This window comes from Mus musculus, chromosome 7 (assembly GCF_000001635.26).
Source record: "Mus musculus strain C57BL/6J chromosome 7, GRCm38.p6 C57BL/6J".
Taxonomy (NCBI): domain Eukaryota; kingdom Metazoa; phylum Chordata; class Mammalia; order Rodentia; family Muridae; genus Mus; species Mus musculus.
This window is the reverse complement of record NC_000073.6, coordinates 40,291,018-40,310,401: the sequence shown is the minus strand read 5'-3', so window position 1 is coordinate 40,310,401 and position 19,384 is coordinate 40,291,018. Positions and strand designations below refer to the sequence as shown.

The 19,384-nt window shown below is 42.8% G+C and overlaps 1 long non-coding RNA gene across 1 annotated transcript; it reads right to left on the bottom strand.

Annotated features, from left to right (window-relative positions):
- Nucleotides 1-6,582: 6,582 nt before the first annotated feature.
- Gm38996 lies at nt 6,583-14,536 on the bottom strand. Its single transcript, XR_882044.1, has 3 exons — nt 14,380-14,536; nt 7,063-7,103; nt 6,583-6,920 (listed from the first exon to the last, which is right to left on the bottom strand). It is a non-coding gene; the product is annotated as a predicted gene, 38996 (long non-coding RNA).
- Between the last annotated feature and the right edge of the window lie 4,848 nt (nt 14,537-19,384).

The following is a 19,384-nucleotide window of genomic DNA, read 5'->3' as shown; positions in this document are numbered from 1 at the left end:
CTATGGAGGGAGGCAGTTTTAGCTCACAACTGCTGTCTCCAAGGAGAAAACAAAAACAAACAAAAACTGGAGGCCAAGTATTTCATTGTTACTTTTCTTCATGGAAGCTTTGGAAGTGGTGTGGAGACACTTGTTTCTTAGAAGGAATCATGTGACCAACAGCATTTTCTCAGGAACATGACATTTTTTCGGGCAGATGAGCAAGACAGGATTCAATTGGAGCTGTGTTCTAGACTGTTTGTGTAGCATATGGGTGGAGTATTCGCTGCCCCATCATTTGGAGGCTCACAGCTGCTTGTAACTCTGGTTGCATGGTACCTTACATTGTCTTCTGAACACCATAGGCATCTGCATACATGTGCGTATTCCTGTACACACACAATTTAAAAACCATTTAAAAGAAATTAAAATCGAACAAAATGTGAAGATCCCCTTTACCTGCCCCTCTAGGGGATCTGCAAACACCACAGCCAGCAGGGTAGTAGTCCACAGGAGGCAAAAGGCAGTTGGGCTCAACACATCGCAGTACAGAAATTGACTACAAATAGTTATTTTAGACCTATTTAAGCACAACCTAACTTGATGAAAGTTTTTTTCTGGTAATAATTCAATCCTGTGTGCATAACAAAGCTTAAGAGACAACTATATCAAAACATTTTTTAAATTTTTCTAAAGATTTATTTATTATTATATCTAAGTACACTGTAGCTGTCTTCAGAAGAGGGCGTCAGATCCCGTTACAGATGGTTGTGAGCCACCATATGGTTGCTGGGATTTGAACTCAGGACGTTTGGAAGAGCAGTCAGTGCTCTTAACCACTGAGCTATCTCTCCAGCCCCAATTTTTTTGTGAAACACTTGTGACAGCTTCCATAAGGATGGGTTCTTTAGAGGAACTGAGAAAAACAAGCTTATGATAAGAGTCTAGAGAAGGATCTATTGTGGTCTCAGCCACACAGATAGTACTAAGATCACCAGTCTATTAACCACATCTGCTCCAAGCCTTCTGAGTAGAAAACAGGTTATACATCTCTCTCTTTAAATAGAGTGTTTAACATTTCTGGGTCCCCTAGTGCTTATCTGTGAGCACAAAGTCCCTCTATGCCTCCCAGTTATCCGGTTCTCATTAGTTGGTAGGAGGGAGATATAGGGTCTGATGTTAGTCTTCTTAAATGCATTTCCTTCCACATAGATATGAATTTATTCACTGGGTGGATACTTGCAGAATCCATTTCATGAAAATTGGTATTAGGAATCTAAAAAAGAGGGGGGGGGGGCTTTGCCTTAGCGTCAAGGTGGTCAACTGGGTTGTTTTCTGGAATAACACAAGATTTTTGAAACTTGGTGGAAGAGGGGGCAAGCTGAGTCCAGAGGGAGAGCACCACCTGCCGAGAGACACATAAAAAAGTAAGGGTGCAACACTCAGAGCAGGACAAAATCCACTGGGAGGACTGGGATATTGGATACATCATAGTGAGGTCACATAGCTGACTCAGCACAACCAGGAACGGGATCCCATTCTCCATGTTTAGATTTCTCCACCCTCTTCATGGGGAAGGTTATTGCTAACCAACTGAGCTATTGGTAAGAGCAAACAAACCAGAGACTCTTTAACAAGCAAGAGAAAAGTCTCACAAACCACAGCTTTTTGGGGGGGAAGAGACCTCATTTACTTGAGGGAAACTCAAATCTCTGAAAAGCTACTTAGCAGCCCAGAATTCTGAGGTAAGTGATTTTGATTTTAGAAGCTCAGGCGAACATCCTAGGTGAAGAGAAAACACTTCAAAGGCTTTGCAGATTGGTGGCAATGAAAAGAGCAAGAGATGGCAAACAATCTAAAGTTTCTAACAACACCAGGATGGCTCAACACAATAAGAAACAGTATGTGGTAGCATTTTCAAATATGGCTTTGTAAATAACATTTAATGATATCTGATATACCAAGTAAGTTAATATGAGCTATAAATATATGCATAGGGAATGGGGAGAAGCATCATCAAGTCATTCGAAGTGTTAGTCTAAAAGTAGTGATATTACAGATGGATTTAAATATTCTTTCATACAAAAATCTAAAAAAATAATAATAAGGTACAGCTCTGGATTCCATGCCTAACACTGGAAAAAATGTTTTAAAAATCCTAATGCCCCATGCAAGACATAGACATTTCAATCACATTAAATAAACAAGTTTGAAAGAAATATTCACATAGTTTACAACTACAGTAACAAACAGTCAATGCAACATGTTTTCCTGGGGTGAACAAACATCTACTCACCCAAGGTAGGGCACCAGTGGAAAACCAAAGTAATACTTTCATCTAGTTGTTGTCAAGCAATGAGTTTATTGGGATTATTGGTTTTATTCCTTTGAGACAGGGTCTCACTACATTGTAACCCTGGCTGTTCTAGAACTTCCTATGTAGACCAGGTTGGCTTTGATCTCACAGAGATCTATATACCTCTGCCTCTTGAGTGCTATGATTATAGTTGTGTGTCACCATGCCTGGCTTACTGGGACTCCTTACTAGTATGACTGAGATGCTACTTATAGGACTGTGGGTGACCATCAAAGAGCTGCACTCCTGAAAGGTCTCATCCAAACTGGCATCTTCACCATAGCTGTGTAGATGGAGTCCTTTAGCTAATCTTCAGCTTCCTATTTAATCCAGCCCTTCCTGAGACCAAGACCACAGGCAGCTGGGCAGGATCACATGCAGCTATAAGGGTGATGCAGAAAGAGGCATCTCAGGTGTAGATCTAACGACCTTCCTGAACTCTCCTTCCATAAGGGAGACATCAACAGGCCTGACCTTGATGAAGGGCTCCTGTGAGTAATCACAGCTGCTCTGATAAAAATAGTAATGTCTGTTACCGCTCTGAGGACAGTGTTACACAACACATCAGTACCAACAGCATTTTAAAATACCTACAGGTTTTGAATTGTAAAATTCCATTTCTTAAGTTTGAAAGTTTCCTAGTGGTACATTTGAACAGAAGAGATACATTGGATTCCATCAAACTCTGTGATGGGGAGTCTATACAATGCTCTTGGAACCATGGTCTCAAAAGGCAATGTTTCTCATCACACACACACGCGCACACACAGACACACACACAGACACACAGACACACACACACAGACACAGACACAGACACACACAGACACACACAGACACACACACACACACACACACACACACACACACACACACTGTGGGGGCAGTCACCAGAAAGACAACTATCTCAACCCTTAAGATAACTGAGGTACTAATCTCGACCAATACCTTCACTGAATTCAGAATCACCCAGGAGACTGAGGAAGCATGCCCCTGAGAATGTGAGAAGAGCCTTTCCACAGAGCAGTAGTTGAGGAGAAAAGACCTTCCCTGAGTGTGGTGGTATCATTCCCTATGCTAAAGAAGGGAACTAGTGAGCACGCGCATGCCCTCTCTTTGCATCCTGGAAGAAGCTAGCAAGCACAAATATGAGCTCTTTCTGTTTCTTGGCCACAATAAATGTAATGATGTGCCATGCCACACCCTATCTGACGTGATGAACTGAATCTTCCAGGTTCAAGAGCCTAAAATAACGTTTCCTTCTTTATGATGTCTGTGTCAGATATTCTGTAATACTATTCTGATTTTGTTTTCCAGGCTTAGGATCGAACTCTAGGTCTTTCACTTACCAAGCAACAGCCATACCATTGTGTTACATACCCAGATCTTTCTTATTCTTCTTTTTTTCTTTTTCTTTTCCTGTTCTTTTTTTTTTTTTTTTTGACAAGTCTTACTATGTAGATCAGCTGGTTTTAAACTTACTGCATTGCCCTGGTTGACTCTAACTCCTGATCTTTCTGCTTCAGTCTCACGATGAATCTAAATACTGATAAACTGAAAGTAAAATTAGGAAAGTTGTGCCACTTATGTTCCCACTAACTAGATTTTGGGTGGCTTATTCCTGGCAAAAGTTAGCTATTTGGAAGAAGGCAATGAGGCAAGTGTTATCATCTAAACCCAGACCTGGGCAGCTGGACCTATGCCTACAGAGTTATCCAGGATGGGCTTTAATCATAGCAAAGCTGTCCCCTCCAGGAGCTCATCACAGGAGCACAATTTCAGACTTTCCATCACCTATGTACCAGGCTGCCATACTCCCAGGATAACATCGTGATTCATCCAGTTCTGTGCGCCTCCACAATAGGCCATTTATCTGAGCCTGGCCAGGTGGTGCGGGAATGATGGCTGGAGAAAGGGCCCCATTGTTCGATAATAATTTACAACAGCTTGGGAAAATATTTTCCATCTTGTAAAATAATGTTCTGCACGAGCAGAGACACACACATCTTGGAAGAGGAAAGAAAAGAGAGAGAGAGACTTCTTACAGAAGTTAATCCACACAGGAAATCAATTTCATTCATGTAGATGTGTAGTGACATTAAATTCCCTGGAGCTATTTCCCAGAGTCTGAAAGAACTTTCTGCCCAGGCCAAAAGCAGTTCTCCATCATCTTAAATAACACCAGCACAGATCTTGCAACGAACCTTTGGATGCTACTGATACCTCATGGAAGGGATGGGGTAAGTGAAGAAGAAAGGGAGAAGCTAAGACAAACAAGCTCCACATCTTACTTTCTGTCATCTTCCAGAAAGGCCATCAAATTATAATTTTATCAATGGGTTGATGCACTGATGAAGCTGGTGCCCTCATACCACCCCAGTAGCCCTACAAGATGAGGACCACAATTTCAATACACAAGTTTTTTTTGGGGGGGGGACCAAAACCTAAAGCACAGCAGAAAATGACCTCACAAAGCACGCAGAGGGGAATGAGAGAAGCAAAGAAGCAAAATACTGAGATAGGTTGAGTTCATGAGCAGGCTATTACTGTGGACAGCCAGGGCTCATTCCGTTGGTGACATGATAGAAAGCACTGGGTATCACTGCATCTGAGAGGTGAGGGATCCAAATAGCAGGTAGTAGTAAGTGTAGCTTATGGGAAACTGGGGATAAATGCAATTGACTCTGGAGATGTTGTGGAATGTACTTCAGATCTCCGAGAGAGAAGAAGGGAGAGAAGAACCACTCAAAGTTGTTCTGAGGGGCTTTTTCTCCCTGGCCCTTGTGTCTGCTGAGTGGTCAGGATGGAACATCCTTATGTGATAGAAGAGCCAAGAGCTATGTCTGTTTGCAGGGAGAAGTCTTTGGTTTACACAGAAACAGTGAGTACTGCAGGGAAGGTGTAGGGGCAAAGTTCTGATAAAGCCTTTAATAAGCCCTTTTAAAGTTTATTCCTGGACAAGTAAAGGTAGTGACCCATTTCACCCAGAGGAAACTGGAAGTCACTGTGCTGATTTATCCTATGTTTTTATAATCAAGAAACAATTTCACCAAGAAACATGTACAATGTATCCACCCCTCTGGTTTTTGTCCACTGGGAAAGCCAAATGAAATTGAAATCAGGATACCTGGCTTCCATCGTATGCTTCCCAGCCATGCTTCAGCTGGAAAGCAGAGACTTGGATCATCATCCACTGAGGTGGCTGTCAAGGCCACTAAGGGAAAACACCCATCAATCAAATTAATTGCTATTTTTTTAAAAGGACTTTTTCATAGGCTGAGATCTCTCAGATGCAGATTCTGAAAATAAGAATTTAGTAGCAAGTGCTTTTCTTGTAAAACAAACCTCCAAGCTTTCTATCATGGTTTTAGATGGTCTCTTTAGCTATGGTGTTCATATGTGATGAAGCAGAGCATCATGGGACATGCAATTAAGACAAACGTCTCTTCTCATGGTAGACAGGAGGTGAAAAGTGAGAGAGGACAAGCCACAGGATAAGACAGAGATATGCCCAAGTGACCTACTTTCTTCAGCCATCCCCCTCTTAAGTCTCTACCACCTTCCCATAATGCCATCAAAATATGACCCTATGTGTATATTTGTATCTTGGTGAAGTTATGGCCCTTATGGTCCAGTCCCTTCAGTAGCACTGTTAGCTGTCAGCAGGGCCTAACATCTAAAGCTTTGGATTAGGTACTCTACATCCAGTGATAGGGGAGTGGGGACATAAAAGATAGTTATCAGAGCAATGAGCTGCTTACTACTCTTACTACAGCTGTGCTGGCTAGTTTTATGTCAGCTTGTCATAAGCTAGAGTTATTTGAAGGAAGGGAACCTCAACTGAGAAAAATGCCATCATAAGATCTAGCTGTAGGTCATTCTCTTACTTAGTGATGGATGGGGGGAGGATCCAGACCATTGGGGGAGGTGCCATCCCTGGGCTGGTGGTCCTGGGTTCTATAAGAAAGCAAGCTGAGCAAGCTGTGAGATACAAGCCAGTAAGCAGCGCCCGAGGTGGCCCCTGCATCAGCTCTTGCCGCCAAGTTTCTGTCCTACTTGAGTTCCTATCCTAACTTCCTTTGATAATGAACAGTAATATGGAAGTATAAGCCAAATAAATCCTTTCCCCTCAACTTTCATTTTTATCATGAGCTTCCATCCAAGCAATAACTAAATAACTAAAACAACAACCAAAGCTTACGCTAATGAGAAATTATAGGCTATAATATGGAAAGCACTGGGTATATTGCATCTAGAGGGGTTAAGAATTGCAAGTATTTTCCAAGTGTAAATCAGAGACAGAGTTCATAGGGGCTGTAGGCAGGAGGGTGGACCAGTGATGTTTGTTTGTAGAGACAAGAAGCAGGAGTCAGAAATGGTTTTTGGTTGTATCTTTGTCTTGGATTTATGGATGCATCTGGAGGTTGCTGCCTAGCTTAGAATCATCCACCTTCCTTTGGGAATGGTTACATTGTCCATGTCTATGGTGCCACTGTCTCCGTGGCCTCAGAGCAGAAGTTCTCAACCTGTAGATCATGACCCCTTTGGGTGATAAAAGACCCTTTTACAGGGCACCGGGAGACCACTGGAAAACACAAATACATTACAGTTCATAACAAAAGCAAAATCAGGGTTACAATGCAGCAATGAAAATAATGTTATGGTTGGGAGTCACCACAACATGAGATGTGTTAAAGGATGTATTAGGAAGGTTGAGAAATACTCACTGCCTTAGAGACCAGTCACTCAAATTTTGTTTCCCTTGAATCTGAAACACAAAGGCAAGAGAATTAAAGTCATTGTAAAGGATTCCCAGGGACATCCCATTTAGTCTGATGACCAGAGCACGAATGCTCTCTTGCTTTCTCCTCCTGTCCACCATCCACAGCCCTGGCTGGTGAAATTCTCCGCATCTCATTCTCGGGACAAACTTCTGGTTTTGCTAGTTTGTTTTCTATTTCTTACTATCATCACGGTGTTAAGATGTCTTTGTTTTTGAGAGAGGATCTCATTTTGCTGGCCTAGAATTTAGACTGTAGACAAGGCTGACCCCAAACTCACAGAGATCTATCTGTTTCTGACTCTCAAGGGCTGTAATTAAAGGCATCACCACACCCAGATTAAGACAGATTTATGCATGTACACTCAACAAGAAAACATCGACTACAAGAGTAGTAGCACTTTTTTTGTTTTGGCTTTTTTATTTGCTGTTGTTTTTTTGGGGGGGGTTGTTGTTGTTGTTATTTGTCAGATCAATGTCACTGATTTAATGTCTATTCAGCTCTGCAAGTGGTCACAGAGAAGTCTCTGTCAAAAGCAGGCATTGTTATAAAACTGCAGGTGTGTTCAGCATTGGAAAAAATGTATGTCAATCTATCACATTGCTCACAAGAAAACAAACATATCTTCACATAGTTAGATTTTAATGGGAACAAAGCTGTTAATTCTGAGCTTTCTCTCTCTCTCCCTTTCCCTCTACTCCTTCCTCCTCCCTCACCCCCTCTTTCTTTCTCTCTCTCCTTCCCCCTCCTTCCCCCTTTCTCTCTCTGAAATAAAAAAAAAAATCTGTTTGCCTTTCCAAAAACTATGAGCATTTAAGCTGTGAGTTAAGTAATCCTTTGGACAGCAGGCACTGTACCTCAGTGTAGTAAATGTTTTTCAATCATCCACCTTGTTCATTATAGAAAAGTAAATTTACTTAGCCACTAAATACCAAATGTTCACTTAGAAAACATTACGGAATGTGATCAAGAGATTTTCTTTCTCGTGAAATAATCACTTCAAAGCTGCATAAACGCCAAGTGCACATCTTCCAGAAGAATAGGAGCAGGAGCCTTGACAACTGCAGATTAAACTCCTCACTCCGTTCTCAAAGCATCTGTAGCTTGTCTCCCAGACTGCCTCTCACTCACATCACGCTCCTGTGGGGAAAGCCCGTGGCAGGGTAAGTGTCCAGACTTTGTCAGGAGGGTATAGTTTGAGAGTCAATGCTCATTTGATCAATACTGAGACACTCGGGAAGAGCTCTAGGCTGGAGGTAAGAAAGTCTGATATATTCTTTTTCATGGCCAGATACTGTCTTGTTCTATAAGTGGGTGAACCCTGCTCTGTGCCTCAGTTCCCTCCCTGTAAAAGGCTCATCAGAGATTCTTTTAAATCCCATTCTGTGAGTTATTAAATAAGCTTTGCTATAAGAGCTGGATATCTTAGTCTTGTTGAGTTTATAATATTTTATTTCACTTTAATAACAACAACAATGATAAAAATAATAGTAGACCAGACGCTACTCTGAGTTCTTCATACACCATGTTGCCTAATCTAATTCACACCCTGTTTTAGGCGATGGTTACTAAGATTTTTTCCCAGGTTTGAGATCAGGAAACTGAAGCACAGAATAATGAAGGAACTTGGCTGTGGTCCCACTGTAATGAAATAAATAAAACAGTAAGCATTTCTATCTAGAACGTTTAGCCCAGACTTAAGCCACTAGGCTGTCCTGTAGCTCCCAACACTGCTATTGTGGATTCTTTGCAGAATCTCGACCACTGATCTGTATCTCCAACCCCTTACTAGGGTTATTCTAGATTGCTCATCAATAGTTCCAACCCAAGTACAGACCATAGATTCATAAACCATGGGTCATGGCCACATGTGGAATCATGCAACTAAATGTAAAAGTTGTAAACAAACTGACAACCCTGTATGACTTCTGAATGTGCAAAGACAAATGTTGGGCTTTGTCTGTCACCTGACTTCACTTGGTTCTGGACAGACAACACTTGCCCTTGGGCCACCACACAGTGCAATACCAATGACTGTTGCCAGAAGCACTATGGCCCAGATTCTAACCATACTTTCACATTGTGTTTTCAGTCTGTATGTAAAGTTTTCTGCTTTGAAGAAACATCATATCTTAATTACAGAATAAAGGACTTAGAAGGTTGAGAAGTCCATTATCCCTCAGCATGAGTCAAATCAGTATATCTGGATTGTAATTTACTAGAATGTTTGATCAAAAAATGTAGTCTGAGTCAGGCAGTGGTGGTGCACGCCTTTAATCCCAGCATTTTGGAGGCAGAGGCAGGCGGATTTCTGAGTTCGAGGCCAGCCTGATCTACAAAGTGAGTTCCCGGACAGCCAGGGCTACACAGAGAAACCCTGTTTTGAACAAACAAACAATCAAACAAACAAACAAACAAAATGTAGACTAAGTTGCTCATTTGAGTTTCATAAAAAGTCATTGTCATGGCTAATCTTGGTTGTTAACTTCACTGCATATAGAATTAACTAAAACCCAAGTACTTGATAGTCCTGGGAGGGATTTTCTTGATCAGATTATTTGAAGGAGGAAATTATGCTTTAAATCTGCCCCACCGATTTTGGTGGTGGCCCATATAAATGAACATGGACAAAAGGGATCTCTGCTTTCAGCTGTGTGCACTCACTCTCTCTGGTAAGATCATCTGTCCTGCTTGGGACATTCCTGCACCTATGTTAGAATCTGACTAATATAGTAATTAAATAAAGTTTGGCCTGTGATTATGTCAGAATATCCAATAATCTCTGAAATGGCCCTAAACCTCTTCTGTCAATTTATACTATGTGTTTATTTGGGACAATGTTCTTGGTATTAATAAAATCAAGTATCAACTGTGAGCATCATTGATGATATGATAGTTCTATCTATTCCCTGAAGCATCAAAGATTCAGCCAACTTGAATTATTCTTGTAAAAATTAAAACAACACATCCATCTCATTAGTATAAGTCTGCTTTCATCATTTAAAAAGAATGATAAAATTATAGACACACCAAAGGAGTATTTGAAAATAAATTCCTGGGGGCTGGTGAGATGGTGTAGTAGTTAGCTAAGAGCACTGGATACTCTTCCTGAGATCCAGCTTTGATTCTTGGTGCCTGCATAGTTGCTCACAACCACCGTAATTCCAGTTCCAAATGTTCTGACATCTTTTCCTGACCTCCTCACATGTATATAGGCATGCATGTGGGAAAAACACTCTTACACATAAGAGAAATGAATTTTTAAATCAAACTGAATTAATTAAAAATAAATATATTCCTTTATTCTTTAATAACAATAAATGTTTGCTTGTGTACTTGCTGTATATGGTTCTTACACATATATGATCATAGGTTCACAAGGTATTCTTGGGGAACAGGAGTGACAAGGGCCAAGTGTAGCTGTGGAGTAGAGTCTTGCTGAAAGTAAAGCTTAACGATTAAGCAGCAAAGGCAAAGGCAAGAGATATGTATCGGGACACCTAATTTTAGTACCACTAACTGACACTAATATGGAAAGGCAGGAAGAGAATCTGACAAGCTGAGGACTGAGTCCACGTGAATCTCATTGCTCTTCTTATGTCTCTTGCTTCTGCCTCATATCTGGGTCTCTGTTTAAATGCTGGTACACAGTGGCACCTATCCATCTCACCTATTTAAATGCCCTAGTTCTGCTCTTGGCCCAAAGCTGATGATAGGGATGGGGATGGGGATGGCCAGACATGGCTCCTCCAAGAAGACCTCTAGAGCTCAGCACAGCTGGAACAAGAAGGAACAACCAGCAGAGGGGAAGAAGAGGCCCTTCCAAAAGCTGCACCTCCTCCACCAGAGGGAGAGGTGAGCAATGGGACTATGTGGCTTGCCAAATGACATTCCTGGCTCAAAGGCCTTCTACAAGGGAAAAAGCAGAATCTGGCCATGTATGCCACTACCATTTGCTGTAAGATTGCATTTGCATTGTATTACAAAAGCATATACACAATGCTGAGCCTGCCTGCTGACACTCAATAAGAGAATGAGAAACCATATAGTAAATTACTTCCCAACTTCAGATTCTTTTAATCTGCCTTCCATTTAGTGGAGAAGATGATCATTTTCCATAATTTCTTTCCTGAGGATTAAGCAACTGAGAAGAGCACTCCCTGCTCCTCAGAACTGAGGCTGTACCAGGGGACCTCAAGGACCACGGTGAAGACTACGGGAGGATGTCAATGGCTACTTGTATTTTATAAAGAGATAAAGAGAGAAGGATTATGTTTGCTGGATAGGCAGTCAGGTGTGGGGGAAGGGGGTGCCTCTGCAGGCCCATGCTGAAGCGTCTCTTCCCCCTGAGGGACCAGCCACAGGATAGTATAGTATAGAATAGAGCATGGGGCATGGGGAGGGGAGTTGAGGAAGTAGAGACAGAGAAAAGCAGAGAAAGAGAGAGAGACAGAGAGAGAGAGAAGAGGAGGAGGAGAGGCTGGCCATGAGCATGTGGAGAGAAAGGGGGAGGGGAATGGAAAGAGATGGGGAGGAGGAGCAAGAGGACAGAGCAAGAGATCAAGAGAGTGAGAAAGAGAGAGCAAGAGAGAGGAGTGTGTGTGTGGCTGGGGGAGAAGCAGCTTCTTTTATAGTGAGTCAGGCACTCCTGGATGTTGACAGTAACTGTGGGGCAGAGCCTAAACCAAGTGCCAGCACTACTACTGTGCTCCACAGCTCATACACTGCTGGAGATGTTGTCTGCAGCGTGTGTGTGTGTGTGTGGGTGTACACACACACACATGCACACATGCTATGTCACATGTGTGCCCCTACTCTGTGTACCTAAGACATGTGCCCCTATGCCATGTGTTCCCATGCACAAGTTTACCTGAGCTGTTTCAGGTCACGTACTCCCAGTTCATCTATACCCTTGGTGCAAGTGTTCCCAGACTGTATCCTCAGGCCATGTATAATCCAGTGGACATGTCGCCATGCTGTGTGTGCTCAGGCCTCACATATCAGTGTCAGCACATCTTTTACAGAAGGGTTTCTCTTAGTGTCAGCAAGCAGAAATGGCTTATTTGTCCCCTGATGGCCCATATTGTGGAAAAAGTCTCACTCCCCATTAGTGGGCCAGGGAGCAAAGTCAGACATTGCTTTCAAAAAAACAAATAGGGCTTCAACAAAGACTTTCAGGATGGAGCTGCCGAGGCTTCCTTCCCAGTGCCTCCCCTGGCACTGTTAATTTCTGTTACTCTCAGAGAAGACACTTCTTGACTAGATGTGAACTGGGAGCTCCAGGCAAAATGGCTGTTTCTGGGGTCACTGTGCATGGTGTTTCAATTCATTTTCTGCTCCTATGACCAGGACATCGGAGAGTGAATAACACAAGAGAAGCAGAGGGCCATTTCACTGCCGTTTTGGAAGCTGGGTAGACCAACTCGAGGGCCCACTTCTGGCAAAGGCCTTCTTGTGGCGTCATCCCATTGGCGGAAGGGCTGCCATCCATTGTCATAAACCCATGCCACAGAGAATTAACACACTACATTGAACTGGAGAATTAGGAAAGAGAGTTAAGACACAGGTAGGTAAGAATAGTAAAAAGTGCACCCGGAAACAGTGGCTTCTTGTTCCTAGAACTCATTTCAAGGAGAAGTGGTGAGAAGGAACAGAGGTACGTGTTTGGTTTTGGAACCCAGAACAAGGGACTGAGCTGGACATTTTACATATCAAAGCAGAGCTGGCCTCCAGGTTTTGCCTGCATCCCTTCGTCTCTATATGCATACCCTGCCCGCAACTCTAAACTTTCCAGTGGTCCGAGGACTGTGCTGCCCTTCCCCCAGAGGCTCTTCCCTGTACAATCCAGACATTTTGGTCTCCATGAGTTCTCTCTTTCTCTTTTCTCTCTTTCTCCTCTGTGCCCATGTGCCCCATGGCCACTCTTCTGGCCTCAATCCTTGGGACGAGTGAAGCCACCAGAGAACAGCTTCCCCACAAACCAGTCTTTAATACATTCTAATCTGGCTTGAATTGACTCATTTCTCCAGCAGAGAAATAACCAATAGTAGGTATCTAGACAGAACCAAAGGGAGAAAGGAGAGGACACAGAGAGTATATAAAATACCTCATCCAGAGTTTACTTGGTACACGCCCAGGCCCAAGACCCCTTCAATCCGGAAGGAGTAAAGCTGTAACTTCAGATTTCTCTTCAGCGGAGTCTTCTTGATTTCCTGGACATTTAATTCCTTATTCACCCCAGAGACTGAGTTTAGCATTCCCATAGACGGCCACTAACAATTACAAGTGCCAATGTATTTAAGATAGCAGAGTCCTCATGAATTACTCACACTGTGAATGTGCATGTGTTTGTGAGTGTGTAACTGTGTGTGTGTGTGCACTACATCTCCTAGGCAAAAACTGTCCCATATTGAGCCACCTACCTTCCTTGTAACTTTTCATTTTGAATGCTCAGTCAGCTATTGAATGGACCACAGGGCCCCCAATGGAGGAATTAGAGAAAGCACCCAAGGAACTACAGGGAACTGCAACCCCATAGGTGGAACAACATTATGAACTAACCAGTACCCTGGAGCTCTTGTCTCTAGCTGCATATGTATCAAAAGATGGCCTAGTCAGCCATCACTGCAAAGAGAGGCCCATTGGACTTGCAAACTTTATATGCCCCAGTACAGGGGAATGCCAGGGCCAAAAAGGGGGAGTGGGTGGGTAGGGGAGTGGGGGGTGGGTATGGGGGACTTTTGGTTTAGCATTGGAAATGTAAATGAGCTAAATACCTAATAAAAATGGGAAAAAAAACAAAAACAAAAACAAAAAAACAAAAAAAAGAAACAGGGTCTCACGACTTTGCCCAGGCTGAGCTTGTGGTCTTCCTGTGTCAGCTTCTGGGGGAGATGGGATCACAGACTTGAACACGAACCTGATTGAATCACATCTTAAAGTTCCAGTCTCCCAACTCTTTGGCATTGGGCATATATCTTCAAGAGATGAATGGAGGGGACACATTCAAACCATAGCACCTGATGGGGCTGTCTGCTCTCTAGACTGTTCCATGGTCAGGAATTCTGTCTCCTCCATCAGCAGTGCAGAGAACTCTTGGGAAGACAACTGTAGAGTTACTTGCCAGGCCCCCAACAAGAAGAGGGGGGAAATGCTCAACCAGGGGGTGAGTACTCATCAGGTGCTCAGCTCAGGGACTCTCTTGGGGCTAGAGTCTTTGCAAAGGAATGGCAACACACCATGAGCAAAACAAACAGGACTCACTCAGCCCACTGGAACTTCACTGCTCAGAAGGAGAGAGGCACTTAAAATAGTAATGGTAGCCATGGTCAGGGAATCAAATGAGTAATCAACATTTGAAATAAAAGGTCACTAGAAGGAAAAGCTCTCTAGAGCTTGTCCCTGGTGGGGCAGGGCCCAGGGGTGGAGGAAGGCAAAGCTATTATGAGGTGTGACTTCAGGGTGGGGAGGATGGCACAATGGGTAAAGTGCTTTTAGGACCCAAGATTCCATTTCAAGAATTCACATGAAAATGGCAGCTCTCTCTCTCTCTCTCTCTCTCTCTCTCTCTCTCTCTCTCTCTCTCTCTCTCTTTCTTTCTCTCTCTCTCACATACACACATACATACGGAGGTGTGGATGGAGGGGAAGGTGTAAATGTTTTGAAGAAGGCACCAGAAGCGTAGCAAAGTGCTGTCCCTTGTTCAAACACTGACCTGGCTGCTTACACTATCCAAAATGTTTGTACTTTTTTCTTCTTTGTGGAGGAGGCTGAAGTAATAACTTCCTGATTCCTAGCTTGTTTTCAGCATGATTGACATAGAGGAATGTCATATACTGATGCTACAGAAGTGCTTTCTGACTGCAGAACTATTATTCAGAAGCCTGAAAAGTGGGCTAGAACTAGCAAAAGAAAGACCGGAGAAGACATTTCTAGTTTGAGAGAATGAAATAGGCAAACTTTTAAGCTCAGATGGAGGCAGCATGCCAAATCCTAGAGAGAACCATGCAAGGATGGAGGGTTCCAGAAGCATGGGTTTCAGGTCACCAAGGATGCCCAGGTTTATCTCAGGAACAACGTGGGAGCTCCTGAAGGCTCACACACAGAGTCATGATCAGAGGTGCGGGGGGTGGGGGGGGGCAGAAGATGCAGCTGAGGATGAGCCTGGGGGTCAAACTTTTCCCACCCATGAATATTCTGCATCTGAGAACTATTTACATGGCCATCATATATAGAAACATGAAGCAGACATACAAATCAAACATTTACTGACTACGAGTCATAGAAATGTATTTTCCATCCACTCCTTGGTACACATAGCAATTGTTATACCATTTATTAAAGATGAAGGCACTTTTCTCTGCTACTGAGACGAATGTGCTTTGTTATGTTTGTTGTCTGTGTAGAGAATTAAACCTTGGCTAAATATTTGGTACCGCGGGATGCGGAGCATCTGTAACGTTTTTCAGATCTGATCAGTGCTTTGATTGTTTAAGTTGTCAGAGCTAAGAATATCACTTCATGTAAATAACACACACACACACACAAACACAAACACACATACATAATTCAGGGCCATTTTAGAAATTGTTGAAAATCTGTTCTAATCACAGCTTCAGACAATCCTTTAAAAAAAAATACGTAAAACTTAAGTCAGCAACACAAACTGATTTTGTTTCAAGTTGAGCATCCTGGCACAGCACAATCAAAAGATATCCTAATTTAATCCTTACATGCAGAGAAATAGGAGTTATGTGCGGGCATGTAGGCTGAGCTACCAGACAGACCCAAGAACTGCTGAGGTGGGAGAGGTGGTATTCAAATCCTGGGATTCTTGGAGATCTGAGATGGTAGGAGCAGAGCTGCCCTTTCCCAGCCTCTCGAACCCGCTCTGGAACAAGTAAATGGGATCACCAGTGGCAGTCAGTCAAATAGTGCAGCATCTGGAGTCCTTCCCCACGCAGCTAGAACACCACCAACACCCCACACTCGCCAATAGAAAACATTCCCTCCCAAATCCCACCCCACTCCCCAAGGTTTATGTAGCTTGTCCACATGCAATAAAATGTACAAGTTATTTCACCAAGGATCGTCTGAGAGTGGCTATTTTTACTGAGCTGCAACCCGGTTGGGGAAGAGTTCTCTCTCTCTCTCTCTCTCTCTCTCTCTCTCTCTCTCTCTCTCTCTCTCTCTCTCTCTCTCTCTCTCTCTCTCTCTCCTCTCTCCTCTCTCTCTCTCTCCTCCCTCCTTTCCCCCCTCCTTCCCTCCCTCTCTCTCTCTTCCCCCTACCCCAGAAGCACTCATCCTTGGATCTTGGCCCCGCCTGGTTGGCCAACCTCTTGCTTCCTGCAGAGGCTCACATCCAAGCAGTAGCAGCTCATGCTACCGCTGCTGCTGCTGGCTGCCTCCTCCACTGTCACTTTAGCTGTCAAGAGACACAGAACCTTGCCACCCAAACCTCCTTATTCCTCTTTTAGGAGCTGTAACATTCCCGGCCCGACTAGAGTCCTGTGGAACCTTTTCATCCCAGGCTCCCTGTCACCCTTCTTGGTCTAGCATAAAAAGTCCTATGACACCCCAGAAGAAAGTGGGAGGGAGGACTGAGGACCATGGGAGTAAGAGTAGAACCTTTTGTTTTCAGAAATTTGTGTTTCAGAAATTTGTTTTCAGAAATTTGTTTTCAGAAATTTGTGTTTCAGTGTGTGTACAGATCACAGTTTAAGAGCAGCTGTGATATAGCTCATTGGTTGATGTTCTTTGAAATTTACAAAATCAGAAAAAAACAACAACAACAACAAAAAAAACCTATGCTCCTCTCTGTCACCTAGGCCCCTTGAATCTATCACAGGTCTTCTCAGGGCATCATTTTCTACAGGGGCTGATGGAATAGAATGTTATCATGTGCCACTGGACCAGAAGCCTGGATAAGTAGAATGATTTTGCCCAGATCCTGTGTGAATATCCACTTGAGCGTAAAAATTGCATAAAAATTATTATTATTATTATTATTATTATTATTATTTCTGTTGTTATATACAACTTCTGTCAAAAGGTAAAGAGTGAAATGTTTGGACTTACTTAACACACACACACACACACACACACACACACACACACACAAACGCACAATTCACCAACATGCAGAGACTAAGAGACTTCACACTGTCCCTAAATGAAACACCTATATTGTAGCCCCTCCTCCAAAGGCTCAAGGACCATGTGAAAAAGCAGTGAAAAACTGTTCAAGCCAGAGGCAATGCATGGCCATATGAACTCACAGCACACATAAGCCCTGTGCAAGCCAAAGCAACAACAAATCCCATCATGGACAAGGGAGGTGGGTGTGAAATCCCACTGCTAACCTAGGATCCATTGGTAGCTGATAGCTGCTGAGAGTCAGTGTTCTTGAAGAGTGTAGCCCTGGTATGTCAACCACATCCCACCTGAAGACCACACATGCATGAGTATATAAGAAGCACAAATTGTATTTAATGTGTAAAATATAAAGAGGACACAAAATTGGGTGGGTAGGGTATCAGGATCTCTAAGGAGTTGGGTCAGAACTCATTGTACAAAATTCCCAAAGTAGGAAAACACATAACTTTACTTGTTTAATATAAGTTTGGTAGAGTGAGTTTTCATGATGTTATGAACATGAGGCAAAGTTTTAAAATTAAATTGTCACTCCGGAATGCCTGTGATTTTTCTTTTTTCTTTTTTCTTTTTTTTCCCTTTGTAATTCAAGGTACAGTCATCTCATATCACCCTGATATTTTAATCTCCGTTCCAGTATATTTGTCTTTATGATGTCAAACAGAGAGCACCTAACACTAAGGTATTTAAATTGGATTGGCCTGACCTGAGACACATATTTGTGTAAAGTGTCATGAGTTTGGTAGTCCATTTTCTAAGCTGCCACACGTCAGATGATTTTAAATGTGGGGGGAGGAGCACTCAGGATGGCTGGGCTACTGTCAAGTCAAAGCATGCATTTATTTCACTTGGGCACATAGTTTGGCTTGTGACCTTTCCTGGCAACTGACATGGAGTAATTTATAAGAGTTAAAGTTAAAGTTCAAATTATATTTGAATGTTTGTCATTTTTCTCCTGACCAGTTAATGTCAGGCACTAAAGATATATAGGCCTTCTTGGCTTTGAACAACCCCCTCATGTAACAGATTCTAAAGGATAGCACAACCAAGGCCCAGTGTCACCTTGAAGAATGTGTCACCAGCCTGCATGAAGGTGATGCTGCTCAGGGTGAAGGCCTCTTACCTTCCAGCATCAGAGAAGCAGGCATTATTCCCCTGCCTCACATTTCAACCTCATCTTCTCTTCTGTTTGTATAACATCTAGCACACAAATATGGAAACATATTTATATGAACTACTTCATTAAGTTCAGCTTCTTTTTCAACGTATATATTTACTAATTCTTTGAGAATTTTCTACATCATGTTTTGATTATAGTCGTGTCCTCTTTCCCAACTCTTCCCAGATCCACTCTTGCCCATCCACATCCAATCTCTCTCTCTCTCTCTCTCTCTCTCTCTCTCTCTCTCTCTCTCTCTCTCTCTCTCTCTCCTTCTTCTTCTTCAATTTCTCCTGCTCATATAGTCTTGGATTGGTCTTCCACTATAGCATGTTTGGCAAACAAGGGAAACCAAGTCTCCCTTTCCCAGCAGCTAACCATTGCCAATAGCTCCCCAGATAGAAGGTAGGACTTTGTATGTCCCTCTCACTGCTCCATGCTGAAATTTGATCTGTCTTGGGCTTGTCCAGGTCTTGTGCAGTGCAACTGCCCTGCTGGGTCCAGAAGACACACTTTCCTCATAATTACCCCCTGCCTCTTCCTCCTCTTAAGTCTTTCCAGCCCTCTTCTTCAGTGATTCCTGAAGGAACGGGTGTGGAATTTATGTTCTGTTTAGGAATGGACATTCTTCAGTCTCTTATTGTCTGCACTTTAGCCAGATGTGGTTCCCCGTGTTAATCATCATTTATTGCAAATAGAATCCTTCATTCTTTTACATGGAGGACTCTTTGATTAGGAGAATGGGAACAGGGCCTACACCATCTTTCTCTTGGTTAATGGAACAGTATGGAAATTTCCACTTGTTATAATAAGGAACTTTTAAACACATACAACTGCCAACTAATAGAATCAACTTTATCAGAGTATAGGTAGCTCTGTCTCATGAGAAACGTGTGGACAGAATTTGAGTGAACTGTATTTTGGACACTTTGTGGTGAACCCTGTTGGAGGTTTGTT